Source organism: Phasianus colchicus, chromosome Z (assembly GCF_987193195.1).
Source record: "Phasianus colchicus chromosome Z, bPhaCol1.hap1.1, whole genome shotgun sequence".
NCBI lineage: Eukaryota > Metazoa > Chordata > Aves > Galliformes > Phasianidae > Phasianus > Phasianus colchicus.
In genome coordinates this window covers 67,435,810-67,455,358 of record NC_143476.1, presented here as the reverse complement: position 1 = coordinate 67,455,358, position 19,549 = coordinate 67,435,810, and the positions used below count along the sequence as shown (strand labels likewise).

At 39.7% G+C, this 19,549-nt stretch overlaps 1 long non-coding RNA gene across 1 annotated transcript; it reads right to left on the bottom strand.

Annotated features, from left to right (window-relative positions):
- Positions 1-4,520: 4,520 nt before the first annotated feature.
- Positions 4,521-9,551, bottom strand: LOC149913060 (uncharacterized). Its single transcript, XR_016462192.1, has 3 exons — positions 9,252-9,551; positions 5,792-5,927; positions 4,521-5,429 (listed from the first exon to the last, which is right to left on the bottom strand). It is a non-coding gene; the product is annotated as an uncharacterized LOC149913060 (long non-coding RNA).
- Between the last annotated feature and the right edge of the window lie 9,998 nt (positions 9,552-19,549).

The window sequence follows — 19,549 nt, the reverse complement described above, 5'->3', positions numbered from 1 at the left end:
TTTAAAGCTCACCTAGACCAACTCCCATCATGTACAGCTGGATCAGGTTGCTCAGAGCCCTATGCAACGTAATTGTCTCCAGGACAGGGCATTCACCATCTCTCTGGGCAACCTCTTCCATCATCACAGTATTGCTATGACATACGGGTTTTATATCAAAATCACATTGAAGACAGACTCTCCAGTTACAGAGATGGGGAAGCCCAGAAAGCTAAGAGCCAGTGAAGGCAGTGCCAAGTATCGGCACAGCCCAGCTGTGCAAGGCATGGTGACACGTGGGGCAGTGTGGAGGACAGGGTGACCAGCACACAGGTTTTTACCCATACGTTTATGTAGAGTCCAAGCATGTGAGTCACAGCATCAAAGATCCTCTGTCTCACATCTTGTTCCTTTCCTGTTTAGACTATGTAATAACTTTGATGTTTTGCTGGCAATATGAAATTACTACCCTCACAGTTTCTAATCAAGCACACCATAGATCATACTATGAATGTTGAGACTAAGATATAATTTTCTCTTCGATCATTCACATTTCCCAGAATTTAAAGGTAATGCACATCATTTTCATCAACAGATTTTCCCCATCATTGCCAGTCTGTCAACAAACCTTTTTGTAGAGATAACAGACAGTTGAAGAGCATGGAGCTGTGCCATGCTCTTTGGGTGAGGCTTTAATGCAAGATGTGTGCAAGATAAATAGCTTGTTTGTGGCAAAAATTATTATTAGATAGTTCTTTGACTCACCGAAGTGACTGCTTGGGGGTGTCACTCTTTGTGGTTTTTTGGTGTTACATCATGGCTGGGTCAGTGACCTTTTCAACTTCACTGGGAATCCACTGAGAAACAGCTGTGGTGGTTTTTCTCTTGAAATGCAAAAAGGAAATTCCTTGCCTTAATGTCTAGTGTTGTTAGCATCACTGTAGTAAACTTCTTGGGGATTTTGTAGAATGCTTGGTGTTGTTTTTTAACTGTGAAATGCTGATTTGTTTGTCATTTATAGAGGTTACATCAGGGTGAGCCAACACAGTTTAGTCTTGAGTTACTTTGGTACTTGAGCCTATAAAAATGTTGCAGACCTTTAAAACCACAATGGGAAACAGATTACACAAAGACATATTTTAGTCCCAGATGCTAAAGAGGTTTGGGCAGAGGCAACCAGGCTGTGGATGCTGTGATTTTTTTGTTCTCATGCTAACTCTGATAAAACATTTGCTAAAGTCAATAACTGATATACAGGGGAAATGCCTACTATTTTCTGAGTAGTAAAGTTACAATATATGCCAGAGACTGACAGGTCAAAATGTATAATGGAAGAAATGTGAAATGGCAGCAAACTCTCCAGAGTGGGACTGGAGACATCCAGAGATTTAAAAGAATTAAGGAATGATATGAGTGAACTTCTCGCAGTAACATACAATGTGCACATTTTCATAATGTTCAGTTTCAGAGAGATTTGCTCTGGTGTAGTCTAAAGGCTTTTCACAATTTACTCCAATGACAGAAATATTTTACAGTTTGAAATAGTTAGAATTTGAAAAATCCTAACCAAGACTTCACTGAAATCAGTAATTTTTCTGGAGACATGGATGGCAATATATAATTCATTTGTCACAGGAATAAAAAAGTCAAATCTGTTTTTTCATCATTATCACACATGTACAAAATACTGCTTGCTCCCTGTTGCCTCCTGTCTATAACTCTGAGGAGACAGAGGTAAAGGCTGGTGAGAATGGTCAGAGAATGGGTCTCCCGAGCAATGCTGGGAGCTGGGGTTGCTTTGGCATTGCCTTTTTCCTCACCTCCCAGACTAATTGAGAGAGCTGTAGAAATGGGCTGCTTACACTGTGGGGAGGGCAGAGCACTTCTCTTTTTGGCAAGTCAGAATCAAAGGAATCAGAGAAACCCTAGTCACCCTTCTCAGAAGGGAACAAGCCCAGATGTACTTGTAAGACACAGATGATGGTCAGCCTCTCTTCCTCTCTCATCACGCTGCCCCGTGCATAGCACTACGTATGACTTCATCTCTTGTTTCTGCATCTCCAGCACTCAGTCCCTAAGTTTCTGCAGGGTCAGAACTGTTCTTTATACTATAAAACATGAAGTCCTTTAAATTTAATGTTTTCATATTCACAATAGTCTTTTCCAAAAGTTCTATGTGGTGTTGTTTCTAGAACCTGGAATTTCTCCCTGCTGAGGAACAGAGACTTCCTTCCTCTTCCCCATGTTGAGTTGGTGGGAAAATTCTCATCCTCGGGATAAAACCAGCTCCAGTACCTAAAATTCAATGGGCTGAAGCAGGATACATTCTGTCAATGTATACAGTTGCTTAATTTGTGCTGATTGCTGCTTCTCTTTCACTCCATCTTCAGGAAAAAAGGATTTCACGCAAAGTGAATATGTCTGTGGCACCAGCATGGGATCTTCTGTTAATTTGTAACATTTCAAAGAAAGTCTGCAATAGGCACAAAAATTCTGGTTTTCAAGAAACAAAAAGATCTTGCTATTAATAATCTTAGAATAAGGTGACTGAGTAATGGGGTAACATTTGGAAATTACATGGGCATAGACAAGATAGTCCAAGTGAAATATGTCTGTGAGGAACCTCTGCTGGAGCAGAGACAGGTAGGTGGCTAAACTCAATGCAGGCAAAGGCAAATTAAAGCACGCTGGAAGGAAAAATCAGAATGACATATTTCTTGGCTCTAAATTAATCATAATCTTACAAAAGAAAAAAAAAAAAAGTGTCACAGCAGACATCTTAGCCAAACCATCTGCTCTGTGTGCAGTAAAAGTTGGCAAACTATTAGAATGTATCAGGAAAAGGATCTAAAACAATACTGAAAATAATAGAATTGTACAAACCAGTGGCATGTCCTCTCTGTTAATCCTTTGTCACTCAACTCAAAAATAGTATCACGAAGATGTTAAGAGCCCAGAGAAACATACAAGAAAAATGGTGTGAGGAATAGATATGCCTTTTATGTAAGGAAAGAATGGAAAATTTAATGATGCTTAGATTAGAGAAGAAAAATAAGTAACAGCATGACAGAAGTATACAAAATAATTAAAGCTGTAATGAGGATGTCTGTTCCAACAAAATGAAAGCATGGAGACATGAAACTAAATAACAAGTTATTTAAAACCAATAAAACAATATGTTTATATAATGCATAATGGATTAGTTAGACATCTGCACAAGCAATGGGAGCAGCTAGGAAAAGAAAAGAAATAGAAGAGGGCTTACATCTATGTTGTTTGAAGCATAAACCAAATGACAGTGTTAAGGAACAATTTTCTCCTACAGACACATAATGCTCTTGATATCCTTTACAAACATTTTTTCTCAGGGGAACTTAGGCAGACTTTGAAGCAGGGTACTGTAATGAATAGAGCACATAACTTTCCAAAATGAAGGCAGGTGTGTCCACACCACATGCCATAGCAGGAAGTACTAAGATCTGTACCGTGTGTAAGTAAAGCAGCAAAAGCACTGGATGCAGCTGAGGCATCAAGGTGCCTCGTGCTTAGCTCAATAACTGATAAGCTGTCCACACAGCAGAGACAGTATATTCAGCCTCTCCAAGATGTTCAGCTATGTAGTGGCCTGTCACCGAACCAGACATCCAAAAACCTGGAGAAAATCGTCATTTCTGAATGGAAAAAGGAGTCAAGTCTGGAACAGCTGGATATATGGTAGCCTTATCTAGACTTGGCTGCATAGAGAGTTGTGTGGGTTGAAGAACTCTACTGAGAATAGACATCTGTGCAGATGCATCCTCAGAGGTTTCTAAATGCGTAAGGACAAAAATTTCTAGCAGATGTAATGAAGCAAGAAATTGTTCAAGATCACTTTACCATGTCTGAGGTCCTTGTGTAAACTGCACACACTTGTTTATATTAAAAATGTAGAGTCATGTCTCGATGACGTGATGACAGAACAAGTTTGTTCAATAACTGGAAATGGTGTCTATCTTGCCTAACTCCAGACAGGAAGCTATACAGTGGCTTGTCATTCTTATCATCTCCTTTTCTGAGGTGCAATTACATGTTGACCAGAACTGTTTGGAACATTTTTCCTGACAAAATGGTGTATTAGAAAGTGTTTCCACAAAAATTCTGTCTGGAACATTTATAAAGCACCAAATGAAATGCCTTCTACCTGCGTTCTCCAGGGTATTGTTATAGTCTACAGGAGACTAAACCCAAGTCATTGTTCGAGATGTGGCATTTCACTCAAATTCCAGTCTGAATCAATGTCCCATGCCCTGTACCTCCTGTGTTCCCAGTAGTCTCTCATGCCACAGAATGCCTGTGCAGACAGCTGAAATTTTCATTTTCATTTCAGTACAAAAATCATATTTCAAAAATCACTAATTCTGTGGAAAAAATGAAAAAAAAAAAAAAAAAGGCAACAATAGTTCTCTGTGCATTTTGTCACTATTTATTATTGTGTTTCTCCCTTTGCATTTTACATAATTTACCACTCCCAAAAGTCAGCCTTTTATGAGAGAAATTTATCATCCATTTCTTCAGGATTGCGGACAAGAAAACTGAGATGTGCCTGCGTGTGATATTGGTGGTGCAGATATAGAATTTGTAAGGACTACCAGAATGTTTGAGGTTGGAGGAGACCTTTGGAGCTCACCTAGCACAACACCCTTGCTTGAGTAGGGGTTCCAGGTGGCCCAGGACTGCATCTGATCAGGTTTTGATACCTCAGAAAAAATGGAGACTCCTTTGACACAAAATGGAGACACCTTTGTGGGAAACCTGTTCCAGGTTTTGACCATTCGTAATTTTTTTCTCTTGTGTTGAAATGGAAATTCCTGTCTCTTGTCCTGTCCTTGGGAAACCTTGACAAGACTCCTTTCCATCTTTTTTACTTTCTCCACCAGATATTTATTCAGACTGATAAGATGCACACTGAGCCTTCTCTTCTCCAGAAAGAACAGCCTCAGCTCTCTCAGCCTCCTTTGTATGTCAGATCTTAGCAGTCTTTTGCTGTTCCTTGCTTCCATACATCTCTGTCACCCTGGGAAGCCCAGCATTGATCTCAGTTTTCTACTGGTGCTGTAAAAGAGGGGAAAGATCATCTCCCTCAACCCAATGGCAGAATTCCTCCTAATGTGGCCCAGGATACTGTTGGCCTTCTTTCTTGCAATGGTGCATCAGTAGCTGGTAGGCAACTTGTTCTCCACCAGGGCCTCTTCTACCAAGTTGCTTTCCAAATGTTCATCCCCTGTTGTGTAAAGGTGAATGGGGTTGTTCTTCCTAAGGTGCAGGACTTTGCACTTCTCCTAGTTGAACTTCACTAGGTTTCTGTCAGCATATTTCTCCAATCTCTTGAGGTCCCTCATTAAGGCGACATGACCCTCTCGTGCATCTGACCTCCTCTCAGTTTTGCTCTAAGTGTACTGGTATCTGTGCTGCTTCTCAAAGACAAGGGATAAAGTTTAGAAAAGGCAGCTTTTGGTAGATTGATTAGGCAGGCCAAAACAAGCCATGCTACCCCACCAACTAAGCGTTAACCCTCTGAATCTAAGGTTGAAATCCTTCTGATACTGAGATTAGAGATGATTTTACTAATAATTCCTTTTAAGCCAGGCTTTTACATTTTCTTTTCAAAATGATACACGATTTTTGCTTTCACCATGTGTATTTTAAACTCTTTTCTGTCTGGCTTTTGAAGAGGGGACTTCAATTGTTGAGAAATTCTTGAGTTCTTTGTCAATGGGCAACCTCAACTGTAATATTGTTGAGCTCAGTGGCTTTCTTCCAGGGTTTCACTTACCCATCTTTTTCTTTTCCATGGAAGATGTGAAGAATCATTGTCATTCCTACTTAGGCTACGCATATATTTCCGGGATGCAGGTGAACTGTTTAATTGGAAACGTCTTCTGTCTCCTAACAGCAAAAAATTTCCTGGCCTGAAAAAAAGAGGTTTCTTCATCAGTAACAACGCAGAGAGTTATTGTAATAAATGCCTGCTTTCATTTAGTCCTTAATGAATTTGTTTAGATTGTTGTTCATAAATAGGTTTCCTACAAAGCTGAAAGAATACTGAATAAATAAAAGCTTTTCCCTGTGAAATGATTCTCAAAAATGCCTTGTTCTCTGCAGACTTCTTTAGCACCGAATAATCAGGACAAAAGCTTTGTCTGAAATCAAAACGAAGGAGCTGGAGTTCTTACCTCTGTCACTCTCCCTCTCTCTGTCTACGCACACAAAGAACAAAGTTTAATAGATAGCATATGCTGTTAGCTGAGCCTTTGTTCCTGCCCCAACAGAGTCAATGCACTGCCAAGTCTCACTGAGTTTCAGTGTGTCTCCCCATTTTTGGCTTGAGTTTCCTGCAATCTGAAGCAGTCTCACATAAAACTCAGAAGATTCACAGTATATCCAAATGGAAAATTTGAACCATCACTCAGAGAGTGCATTTTTCAAATCCTAGTCCTTTCAGTGACCAAAACTTGGCACATTTGCCTGCAGTCTGATAAGAATGGATGAGAAATGATTGAGTCTACTCCATGTCTCCGTATGCAAACCTAAGCAATGATCTGCAGAAAGTGACATATCTCACAAAAATAAGTAAGCTGTAAAATCCTTTTCTTTTTCTTTTTCATTATTGTTGTGTATTTAATTTTGTTTTGCTTTGTTTGTTTGTTTGTTTTTAGCAGTATTTCAGCACTGAAAACATTAGACCTACTATCAAGTTTACGATATTAAAAAGGTGTCTAGTCTGTGGTCTTAGAAAGATCTTAGGTATGTGGAAAGATATAGTAGCTTTGCCTCTATGACTGAGTAATTTTTTAACCTGAATCCTCCAGGGGAATTTCCCAGGTGAAAAATTGTCTGATTTTTTTTATACTTGGCCTGTTACCATTTGTTATTGTGTCTCTTTATTTTTTTTTCTCTCTCTCTTTTTTTTTAATATCCTTTCCTTTCATTCTTTGTGATTAATTGTAGAAGAACTATGCAGACTTTATACCTCTCAAAGAGGGTCAAATTGATTAAGTCACAGCTTACTGATGAAACTTCATGAAATACTGTGAAAATGTGGAGGCTGGAGATTGCATCCTGGGATATTTTGGTCCTTGAAATCCTGAGAATTTACTTTTTATCTCTTCAGTCTGGAGGATAAACATTTGTAACAGCATGGTTTGCTGATGAGCATTTTTTATATCAGATGTTTCCTACCTGGTAGAAAACAATGTTGTATGGTATGTATTGTTTGGCAACTCTATTTAATTCATGCTGAGAACAACTTTGCCTTGCATTTGATTAATGGAATATATTTGAAAAGCCTCCAATAAACCTTTATCTTTGTGAATTGTAGCTGGCACATCAACTGGGTGTGAACTTACACACAGACATGTCTAATGGCTTGGGAAATGCCCTGCTAGACTAGCAGAGTTCTGCAGTCTGATGAATTAAATACCCAAATGATCTTGAAATAATGCTAAGGAAACATAGTTGACAGAAGCTGAGAAAAGAAGAAAGATTCAAGGTTGAAGTTGGCATTCCATCCCTAAGACATCATATTACTCTATGAAGAATAACAGAACTACAAAGATTCAATTAAAGGAAGTCATTTTTATTTATTTATTTTTGTATATCCTGGACTACTGCTCTCACAAGCTACGCTTTTACAAGACCAAAGTTACGAGTTACCTGAGTAGAAGTTAGAAAACAAATTAGCTGCTGAGGTCTGTATTCTGAGACCTTCAGCAGTGGACCTACTCATGGAGCGTTCACATGTGTCATGGGTTGTATATACCAAGAAATTTTCAGGAGACACAAATAGAATACCCATGGGAGATAGTTGAGCGTGATGCTATGTATTAATTAGCATGGTTCATAATGTCCTGATCTGAGGTTCTCCTTCATCTCTTAGAAAAAGGTCTTAAGGAGCACAAGCAATTTCTGACATATTCATTCTATGTGGCCCCGGTTAACATTCTCCTCTCCTCTTCTTTCATCCTTATGGACCTGGATTATACCAGGTCTTGATTTCCAGTCAGTCATATGTCTGTGTACATCGCCAGAAAAGTAGAAGCAGTTGATATAACTAACAAACTTTGAACATGGATCACTGAGCAGATTCACCTAAGTCCTAGTTAGACCCCTATCCAGACATCTCCCAAGATCAGACTAGTGGCAGCAAGGTAGTAGCCTCAATAAGTCAAGTTCATTCTCTCCATGATCCAGAATGCTACCTGCATAAGATCCCTTCAGGTTGGCCCTCTCTGAACACCTGGTTTTGGAAGCAGTTTTATGTTCTGAGCTTTTCCTGTGGAGCAAGAATCAAAGCTTTAGTCTCTGATGGATAAAGACCAGCTTTGTTACTGTGGCATAAGAATGATTCATTGCCTTTGTGTCACAGCAAGCACGTGTGAGGAAACATAATATATATCCCTATTCAGCCAAGATAATGGAGAGAATTAAATTGGTTGGCACTTGGATCAAAGCTCATTAGACTTGCATCTAACACTTGGCAACCAGAGATAATATCAGAAAGGGGGTTTTCTTATACTGTTTTCTGCCTGTGCTGCTGTGATTGTTCATGTGTAATGAGATCACATCTTAGCAAAGAATGAGAAATAGCATTTTTGCCGGTTGTCAAGACCAATCTGAACAGAAAATTTATTTAAACACATTTTTTTGCTATGAGCTCATATTAAATCTCAGCAAGTTTATCCATCTCTAATTTAGTTATATGGTCATTACATGGAAAATCCACTTCAGATAAAGCAAAACATTTTCATCCTCTAGTTGCACAAGTATCAGATCACAGCAATTAAATGCAAATGTCAGATACCTACCATGCCACTGCAAGGTTAACTTACACATGTTCCGCACAAATAATGAGAAGTTCATTCAGTACAACAAAGTAGTGCATGTGACACTGCATCAACAGGATGAAGGAAGTGGACAAACCTACTGCATTAGTTGAACTTTGCCCAGAGCTTTGACAGAGTGCCCCAAGTCTGGTAAATTTCTCTGCTGACTCTTTTCTCTGGGTGGCCTTCACAGACTGCAAAAATAATAGCAAACACAATAACTAGTGTAAACTTCCTACATTGTGTTTGACTGCACTAACCGCAGTGAGCTTCAGCCCCTTCCTGTGGAGCCCCAGCCCACCTCCTGTGAGAAGATGAAGTCAATGAGCCACACTGCGATAGCATTTTAGACATCTAGCCTTTGCTTTCCATCCCTGAAACCAAAACATTTTCATTCACACAATTACTTACCTCCTCTCCTGCCACAGTCTTCCTGAAATTTGCTGATGACACCAAGCTGTGGAGTGGGGTTGACATGCCCATGGAACAGGATGCTTTCCAGAGAGACCTAGACAAGCTTGAGCAGTGGGCCCAGGTGAACCTCTTGAGGCAAGCCATACTACCAATATAAGCTGGGGAATGAAAGGATTAAGTGCAGCCCTGCTGAAAAAGACCTGAGGATACTGGTGGATGGGAAACTAGATATGAGCCAGCAAGGTGCCCTTGCAGCCCAGAAGGTATCAAAAGACACATGGACAGAAGGTTAGGAGAGGTGATCCTGCCTGTACTCTGTACTCTGAGCTGGTCAGATCTCACCTGGAGCACTGCATCCAGGTGTGGAATCCTCAGTACAGAATGTACTGAAAGGAGTGGACCTCTTGGAATGTGTTCAGAAAACGGCCACAAAAATGATCCAAGAAATGGAATCCCTCTCTAAGGAGGACAGGCTGAGAGAGCTGGGGCTGTTCAGTCTGGAGAAGAGAAGGCTCTTGGGAGACTTGATAGCAGTCTTTCAGAATCTAAAGGGGGGCTATAAGAAGGAAGGGGACAGACTTTAACAGGTCTGTTGCAAAATGAGGTGACGAAGGGAAATGGTTTCAAAATAAAGGAGAGGAGATTTAGATTGGACATACAGAATAAGCTTTTTACAGTAAGGGTGGCGAGGCACTTGGAACAAGTTGCCCAGAGGGGTAGTGGATGCCCTCTCCTTTCAAAGTGAGGCTGAATCAGGCTCTGGGCAACCTGATCTATCTGCAGATGTCCCTGATCATTACTAGAGAGTTAGACTAATGACCCTTAAAGGTCCCTTCCAACTCTAAGGATTGTATACTTCCTCACAGTACTGCTTTCTCCCTTCACTGTGCTGCCAAAGTCATACTTCTTTATTCTGGCTGTGGCATCCACGGGACTGTTTCTTCATTGCTCTCTAGAAAGGTTTAATGTCCTAGCCTTGAAGAACTTCTGATGTGCAGCTCCTCTTACCAAGTCTAACCCGGATTCTCTAGCCTGTTATTTCCACTCAGTCATATTGGCTACCTCCCTTCTTCCACAAAAGCCTTCATTCCCTCTTTCCCTGTTCCCACCAAATTAATATGAAACCAATTCTATTGCTACTTGTCTCTGTGAACCTGTTCAAAGGAAAACATAAACTGTTCCTTCAGACAGAAAGAATCATGAGATGCAGTCTGCACTTACAGTGGAAGCTGGTGTTCTCCATACGCTGACTGTAATCAAGGCCATCAGTTACTTTTCTAATGTATTCTTCCTGGCTCCAGCCATATCCACATTTACTACATCAATCAGAATCTGCCTTTTGTTTCCTTTTCACCCTCAGTGGCTTGGAGAAAACAAAACAAAAAAAAAGCAGCCAAACCTTTTTATTTGTAAGACGTATTGTTCACTCTGTATGATAAGATCATTCTGAGAGAGCAGCTCCAGTCTCCAGGCTGAAGACTTTAGAAAAGAGGTGTGCAGTAGCTGAGATCCTTCAAATTCATTCTATACACTTTTTCCTTTAAACAGTTTCTGTTTCACTACTTTTATGTGCATGTGTTTATCTGTGTGTGCGTGTGCCACAGTAAAATCTCACATAGCAAAAGCAAGACACAGTCTATCCATGACATCACAGAGGCAAGAATATCAGCTTAATCCTGTTTGTAGAAGTGTAGGAATTCCTGCATTAGGTGCCTGATCATCTTCATGGTCGCTGTGTCTAAATTGCAGTTGTCAGTAACTTGATACAGAAAAACATTATGGAAACCAAGACAACCCCTTAGCAAGGAACACATGAAGTCCTATGTTGTCATTGTGGCACCCCTGCCATGAAGACTGTCTCATAGTGACTGGAATTCAGTGGATGAGACATTAAAAGGGTGTCATGAGCTGGAAGGTGGGCAGTCTTCCCCTGTAAACAGAGAAACAGAACCTTGCAGCGAGGGGGCAAGCACACAGCCTGTATGCTCTTTCCAGGCTCCTTCTTCTAACATCAGATTTACCTGAATTGATCAACTCTCCAACATCCTAGCTTAATTAGAGGGCCACAAAGCCCACATCTGTTGTCTGCAGAATCACTGTCAGCATACCGACAGGCTCAGGCTTCTTAGAGTCATCAGTAGTATCTCTGCCCTTACTTTTGAAAGGTCCACACACTGTGAAGAATCTCTGCCTTTAACACTTCTGCCCTTAAATATTTGTGGCAACATAAAATTTTTAGTTTTATAATGCTACTCATTTTTTAAAGCACATTTAAATAGTTTTCAGCCTTTAATTACATACATCAAAATTAGTTTTCCATTTCAGACCCTCATGCTTCTCAAAGCAGCCCTGCTACCGTATGTAGTCTCTTCCTACCAATCATTTTTGGGGTCTGACCATCTTCTGGGTGGCCATGGAAGAAATGATTTCTTCTTTGTATGAATTTTCTCTTCCATTAAGTCTGACTGATCCTAATAACTGCTTCACTGAGGCTCTTCTTCATAGAGCACTGCAGAGATGTAAAGAGCTATGGAAAAATTAAATACCACTGCCTTTCCACAAGCTGTATTTTTCAATTTCCATCATCAGGCCTGGTTTTCAAGGAGTTCTTAGAATGGAACTTAAAGCTTTTAAAACGTCTTCAGATTATTTCTGTTTTTCTGCAGTGCATGTATTTTTTGCCATTAGCAGTAAGTTCTAAAACAGAGCTATCCACTTGTTGGTGGTTGGCAGGAGCACAGCATTCCAATGTAAAGTGATCTTTTTTTGTCTGCCAATAATGCAATATTAACAAATTTGTCTTGATATTTATCTGTTGTTATGTCTGTTGTTAGACTATATGAAGAAAACAAAACTTGGAACACTGTGGCAACCATTATTTTAAGATATCTGATATGGCACAGTACACTTTCCTTCTGGAATTACCAGTTTTGAGGGAGTGCAAAACTGTAGCATGTGAGAAGTTCCCTTGCGTATTTTCCATCACTGGCAATTTTTAGCTGAACCTTCTTTCACAGTCTCAAGAGCTCAGTTTTTTTTTTTTTTTTTCCTGCTGTTTGGAAGCTTAGGTTTGTTGTGTTACTTTTGCTGTGTTCAACATAAAATGGAGGACTGGCTGAACTAACTAGAAAGAAGTCCATATCACATCCAATACTTTAATTTCTACAGTAGTCATATTTGTTTCTGTCATTCTGGTATTGCAATATCAAGCCTCCATGTATCAGAGCTGGTTAAAAACTGCTAAAAAAGCAATGGTTTATCAGACTTTATACTTAGCACTGAGAAATATCCCAGATAGAGATGTGAATGGTCAGTAAAGACATAGTTTAGGATAAATTGATTAAAATCAGCCTTATATTTGAACAGAGCACAAACAACTCACTTGAGCAAAAGCTTCTGCTGTATTCTTTTCAATTTTGAGTTAGATGACAACCTGTGTGTGTTCTAAAAATGTAAACTAGATATTATCAACCTGTAAAAATTAAGAAGCAAGATCTAATCCAAGAATTTCACTGTTTGGGTCATTTCACTACGGGTTATTTGCTTGGGTCAAGATGCACAGCCTCTGAGAACAACCAGAATGCAAAGAAAAGCACACAAAAAGAAAGGGGGACTGAACACCAATTTATTAGTTATGTCTTGATCAGATCAGTGGGCTGAAACTGAAAAGAAACAGCGATTTTCATCCAGATTAATGACTATTTTTATTGCAATACTGATGATCGACAGGAACTTGGTAATAGCTGTAACAGATGTGGCTTCTCTAATACTGCACATAGGAGTCCTCTTGCCTGAGAGGGAATAGTAATTATCCACTGATTTTCAAAACCTCCAGTCTGCAATTGAGTTGTCACAGACTCCCAGACAGCGCTCCAGGCACCGCAGATGGTACCAGCTGACACACTTGGGGCACATCATTGTGAGCATGTGTAAACCACATGATTTTGCCTACTTTCCTTACACCCTAATGCATGACAGTGTCTGAAAGATAGATGCCTTTCAGGAGGAAATATGGGCTTCATGAAGCTGCAATATGATCAAGGAGAATGTTCAAGTGAGGACACATCTGAAAGAAATTGCTAGCATGAGTTGCAGCAGGGAATGACAGGCTTCCATAACAAAATGCTTGTTTCCAGTCTGAAGAATCCAAATTGATTTTTATACAAGATCCAGGTCAATGCTATTGAAGGCCTTCTCTGTTTATTTTGAATGCTTCATCACTGGATTTGCTGAAGAACATTGCTTAAGATAAGGGTGAACGCATTAATTTAGCAGCCCATTACAAATGATTTGTGTGCCAGAAGTATAATAGGTTTGTGCAGCTAATAAAAGGAAAACAATTGCAAATGTTCATTTGGAATTTACAACATTTTGTTTTTAGATAATTCAGTTTAAGGCAATTAGTTTCCTAAGTCTGCCAATAACTTAAATCACAGTAAGAAGCTCTATGCAAGTAAAATTAAGGCAGTTTAGTGATAAACAGGAGATACAATAAGTGTCACAGCATACAATCCTTCTAGAAAAAAACATATTCAAAGAAATTTATGATAGTTAGAAATTAACATTCGCTGCTGAATCTCTGATAGCAGCTGTGCAAGACTATATGAGGTGGAAATGAATGCAAAAATGATTTCTTAAAAGTGTGTTTCATCTTCCTTTCAATACATGAACTGTTTGAAAGCCATATCAAATTCAGTCATTTTTTATAAATTATTCACAGTCCTCTTGGCAATCTTTTCTTCCTACACAAAAATTGTAATAGCAGTTCACTGGAAAACAAAAACAAAAAAGGATATTCAGAACATGGAAAAAAACCAAAACAAAACAAAATAAAACGCGTATTTGTACTATGATGTGTTTGGAGACTGCTTATAAAAGTATGCATGCAGTGACATGGGTCTGAACCCTGACATTACTGTCACTGAAATGATATGCATATAAACTGGTACACGGATTTATTATTTCTGTGAACTGGAGGATTTTGGTTCTAGCAAAGGGTGTTAAGCCTCTACATAAACCTGACTGATACTTATTCTCTTGCAAACTTTTAAGAGCACAAGATTATAAATAATGCTTGAAGATAACTTTGCTCTTGAGGTTTCAGAGCTTATAATTTGAGAAGAGTGAACTTGGTACAACTTTGGCCAAGTTAGCCATCATTTCTATATCCTATTGGATCCTTATCTGTTTTTTTTCCTTTTGATATCTTCTGTTTCATCTACATAAACAAGTGCATGGACTACTAGAATTCCATGAAAATTCAAGAAACCTGGTAAGAAGTGCTATAAATGATACACTGGGCCACATTTTAGTTGCCTTACTTTCTGGGTAATCCTACACAAGTTAAAAGATTTTCCTATATATTAAATCTGTGCTGGATTGGGTAATTTGGACATTTCTTAAGAAGAATGGAAGTAATAAATCAATATAACTGGGAAGAGTGTAAATTAGACACAGCAAAACTGAAAAAAAATAATAATTCTAAGATAAAAGAGGAGCCTCTCTGATTAGATTCAACCCATTTCTTTCTGACACACAAGCTTTAAGCTCCAGCATCTCCAGCTGGAGTGTAAAAGACCTTAGATCCAAGTAACTGCTTGTTATTAGAGTCCAGATCTCCTGTCACTCAGGAGACCATGGTGCCTTCAGCTATAGAAGACAGAAGGGGGTGAACCCATCACCTTTCCAGTATAATCGTTGTGCTCTGTGTATAAAAAGCTATTCACTCATGGGAAAGGGAGCTGCTGATTTTTTTTGTATGCCCTAGCCATTGGGTCATCGACAGTTTGAGCTTCTTTCAGTACAGATACTCAAAGAATACTTGAACTGAATGACCTGTCCGCTCTCATCATATTTTCATGAGTTTGACTCCAATGTCATGCAGTACATACTGCAAATTCACATGAAATCTTCTCAAATCTGCTTTGTGCACTCAAACTGCCTGACTGATGAAAAGTGAATTTTGTACTAAAAATCTCAGATTAGGAAAAATCTTACTATATGTTGGATATATAGATCACAGAATTGTGTAACTACAGTCTTCAAGTCCCAAACATGCATTTGAAGTAATGCACTTCTACTAGGCAGATAGGTACTACCCTGAAAGAGCCCGGAAACTGAAGTACTCCTGGCAGTAAATGCTTTAGGTGATCAAAAATATTGTCCTTCTTTCAAAAAGAAATATATATATATATTTATATAGATTATATATATATATAATCACCTGGCAGAGGTGATTACCGAGCCACTTTCCACCATTTGTCAACCAGGGATGATGTCTCAGATGACTGGAGACTTGCTAATGTGATACCCACATACAAGAAGGATCAGGAGGTGGATGCAGGAAACTACAGGCCTGTCAGCCTGACCTCAGTATCAGAGGTCATGGAGCAGATCATCTTGAGTGCAATCGTATGATGTGCAGAACAACCAAGGGATCAGACCTAGGTAGCATGAGGTCATGGAAGTCTGAGTCAACATCTGGTTGAACATGAGGTAGCAGTATGGCTAAGATGGCCAGTGGCATCCTGACTTGTAACAGGAATAGTGTAGTCAGAAGAACTAGAAAAATGACTATCCCCCTGTACTCGGCACTCACCCAAGGTTAGCCTGCATCTCGAGTATTGTTCAGTTTTGAGACGCTCACTACAAGAAAGACATCGAAGCCCTGAAGCATGTCCAGAGAAGAGCAACAAAACTTCTCACTTCTCAGGGTCTGGAGCACAGGTCTTGTGAGGAGTGGCTGAGGAAACTGAGATTGTTTAGTTTGAAGGAGGCTAAGGGGAGACCTTATTATTTTCCACAACTACTTGGAAGGAGATGGTGGTGTGGTAAACGTCAGCCTTTGCTCACAGGTAATAGCAACAGGATGAGAGGTAATGCCTTCAAGTTGTACCAGGGGAGGTTTAGGTTGGATATTTGGAAAAATTTTGTCTCAGAAAGAGTGGTGACACATTGGACACATAGGCTGCCTAGGGAGGTGGTGGAGTTGCCATCCTCGAGGAAAAGGATAGATGTGGCATTGAGAGTCACGGTTAGTGGGAATAGTGGTCATGGAATGATGGCTGGACTAGATAATCTTTGTCTTTTCCTACCCTAGTGATTGCGATTCTATGACTCTATAAAACTGTGACAACACACATACGTAACACTTTCCTGAAAAATATACCTGTTCCTTCACAATCAAACATGTTGAAATGCAGAAATATATGTAACAGCACAGTTATGTATTAAACTTGACTTTTGAGTTCCATTGTTTATTCTCCCAGATAGTCACAAAATAAATACATTGCAGCAAAGGATCCAAAGACCATGGTCCCAAATTTCAAGGTTTTTTTTGTGATAGGCATAAATATCAGTGTAACACTGAACTCACTTTGCAGTACAGGTGGGAATTTAGTGCTTGTTTTTTTATTATTCTTTTTTTTCTTATTCCATGTTCTATGAGTGTAGGAACTTGTGTCACTATTGGAATTAGACAACTCTGCAGGAATTTCTCCTTGAAGTTGTAACTAAACAATAAGCTCTATTATCCTGCAGTGAACAATGGAGTACAGCAAAAATCTTCACAGACTTTTAGTGTGATAATAAGCAGAGATTATAGGAATTTCCAAGCCAGAATCACAATCCTGAGTGTCATCCCTACCAAGTTACATGGTAAAAAGAAAGAGATAATCAGAATTAAAAGGGTGACAAGAGAGAGAAGAGAGAGAAAATCAACTGGAAATAAGCCTGAGATCATCACTCAAAATAGAATGTTTCCCCAAAAATGCCTTGCTATCAATGTAACATTTTCAAATAAGAAGCTTTTGCTCAGAAGGAAAAAGGAAACTGAAAGAGTCAGTTTAGATATTGCATCTACCTCAGTGTGACTGAATGATGAAGAGGTCAGAATGTGAAGACATTTCAGTTAATGTGATGCTTCAGAGAGATTTATGCACCTACTGCAGCATTTCAGTTCAGACAACAATGGGCAGTTCAACCCCTACGCAGTCCAAAACTGTCAGACCCCGATTTCTTATGCAGTCAGTGTAAGAAAAACAAGTCTTCAGTAGGAAAACAGATTCTGTCACTGTGAAAAACAGAATGAGTATATCTTGGGAAATTTATATCAATTTTCTTTAGGATTTCAGTGTTAATCACCAAGTAATCAAACTAATCCTGAAATGAATTTTTAGGAGGGACTTGTGCAAAATTCAAGTAAAGATCTCATGATTTGACTCACAATGCATAGAGAATGTGGTGTTTAAGCAGGAGTGATGTTTTATTATTTCTTCTAGCAATTTTCTTTTTCACTCTAATCCATGCTTTTGTTTTGAATAAATTTTCTGTCTCATGACAGAATGTTATTTTTAGGACTTCAGCAAGGCCTCTGACATGGTCCCCCATAACATCCTTCTCTCCAAATTGGAAAGATATGGATTTGATGGGTGGACTGTTTGATGGATGAGGAACTGGTTGTGAGATAGTACCCAGAAAGTGGTGGACAATAGCTCAATGTCTAAATGGAAATCAGTGACAAGTGGTGTCCCTTCAGGGTCTGTACTGGAACCAGTGATCTTTAACATCTTTAACAACAGTGGTATCGAGTGCAACTTCAGCAAGTTTGCAGATGAAGCCTGGCTGTGGGATGCTATTTATGTGTCGAAAGGATGGGATGCCATCCAGAGAGACCTAGACAGGCTTGAGCAGTGGACCCCGGTGAGTTTCATGAGGTTCAACAAAGCCAAGTGTAATGTCCTGCACCTGGATCACAACAACTCCTGTTCCCAGTACAAGCTGGGGGATGTGAGGATGGAGCACAGCTCTGATGAAAAGGAAGTACTAATGAATGGGAAGCTGAATATGAGCCAGCAGTGTGCCTTTGCAGCCCAGTAAGCCAAGTGTATCCTGGAGTGCATCAAAAGACACATGGCCAGCAGCTTGAGAGATGTGATCCCGCCTCTCTGCACTGGTGAGGCCTCACCTGGAGTACTGCATACAGATGTGGAGTCCTCGCTACAGGAGAGACACAGACCTTTTGGAGCATGTCCAGAGAAAGGACACAGAAATGATCCAAGGGATGGAACGTCTCTCCTGTGAGAATAGGCTGAGAGAAGAGAAAGCTCCAGGGAGACTTAATAGCAGCCTTTCAGTGTCTAAAAGGAGGCTATTAGAAAGAAGTGGACAGACTCTCTATCAGGGTCTGTAGTGATAGTACAAGGGAAAAAGATTTCAAGCTGAAAGAGGGGAGATTTAGACCAAATATAAGAAAGAAGTGTTTTACGGTAAGAGTGCTAAGGCACTGGAACAGGTTGCCCAGAGAGATGGTTAATGTCCTGTTCCTGGAGACACTCAGGGTCAGGCTGGATGGGGCTCTGAGCAACCTGATCCAGGTGTCCCTGCTGAACATGAGAGGAGTTGGACTAGATGACCATTAAAGGTTCTTTCCAACTCAAACGACTGTATGATTCTATGACCTGCTGAGTATTTTGAAGGCATATGTTGAAGAGGAAGCCTAAACACATGCAAAATTTCTGGTTAAAAGTCCCTCACAGTCAACCTTAGGATTTTACAAAAGTTTCCTGTGGCGATGTAATGAGCCCACATTGTATCTCATATTTGATAGCATGCTACAAAAATATTCATGAGATCAGATACTTAGAAGAAATTTTTTCTTGTTGTGTTTATGTCATTTTTATTTAACCTAAGCTATACTTATGTCCAAATAAAAAAGTAAAACCCTTCTTTAGGGTTGTTTTTACCCTCAGAGAAGTGTGTTAGCTAGTATTCAACAAAGCAGGAAGGGCCTTTCTTTTTTCAATACACAATATTCTCTCACAGGAAAATGCTCTTAAAGCTTATGTTGGAAGCCAGAGGAAAAGGAAGATTGGTGAGAGAGCAGCTGGGGAGCACAGGACGGGGACATACTATTTTAATGAGTATTCCCAGGATTGCCTTGCTTCCTTAAAACCCACTTAAAGGGATAGTTAGTTTAGAATAGCCTGATGGGAAGAACATACTGGAAATTGTAAATTTACACGAGACTGGAGTACCTTGAAAGCTCACACAAGGACGTGGATGCAAGAAGAGATGCAAGAAGAAAACACTAGAACTCCCACTTCTGACTGCTGGTGTGCAGGCTTTTATCCTGTGGTGGAAGGCAGATAATTGTAGATTGCTATCTTTCAGTGGAAGTGAAGCCTTTTTCCCTCACATCTGAGTGAGAGCCAGTACACCAGTAGTTACAGTGGGTCATGGAGTAATTTTACATTCTAATTTGCCCTGCATTTCTGAGACTACGCTGTATTTTCATT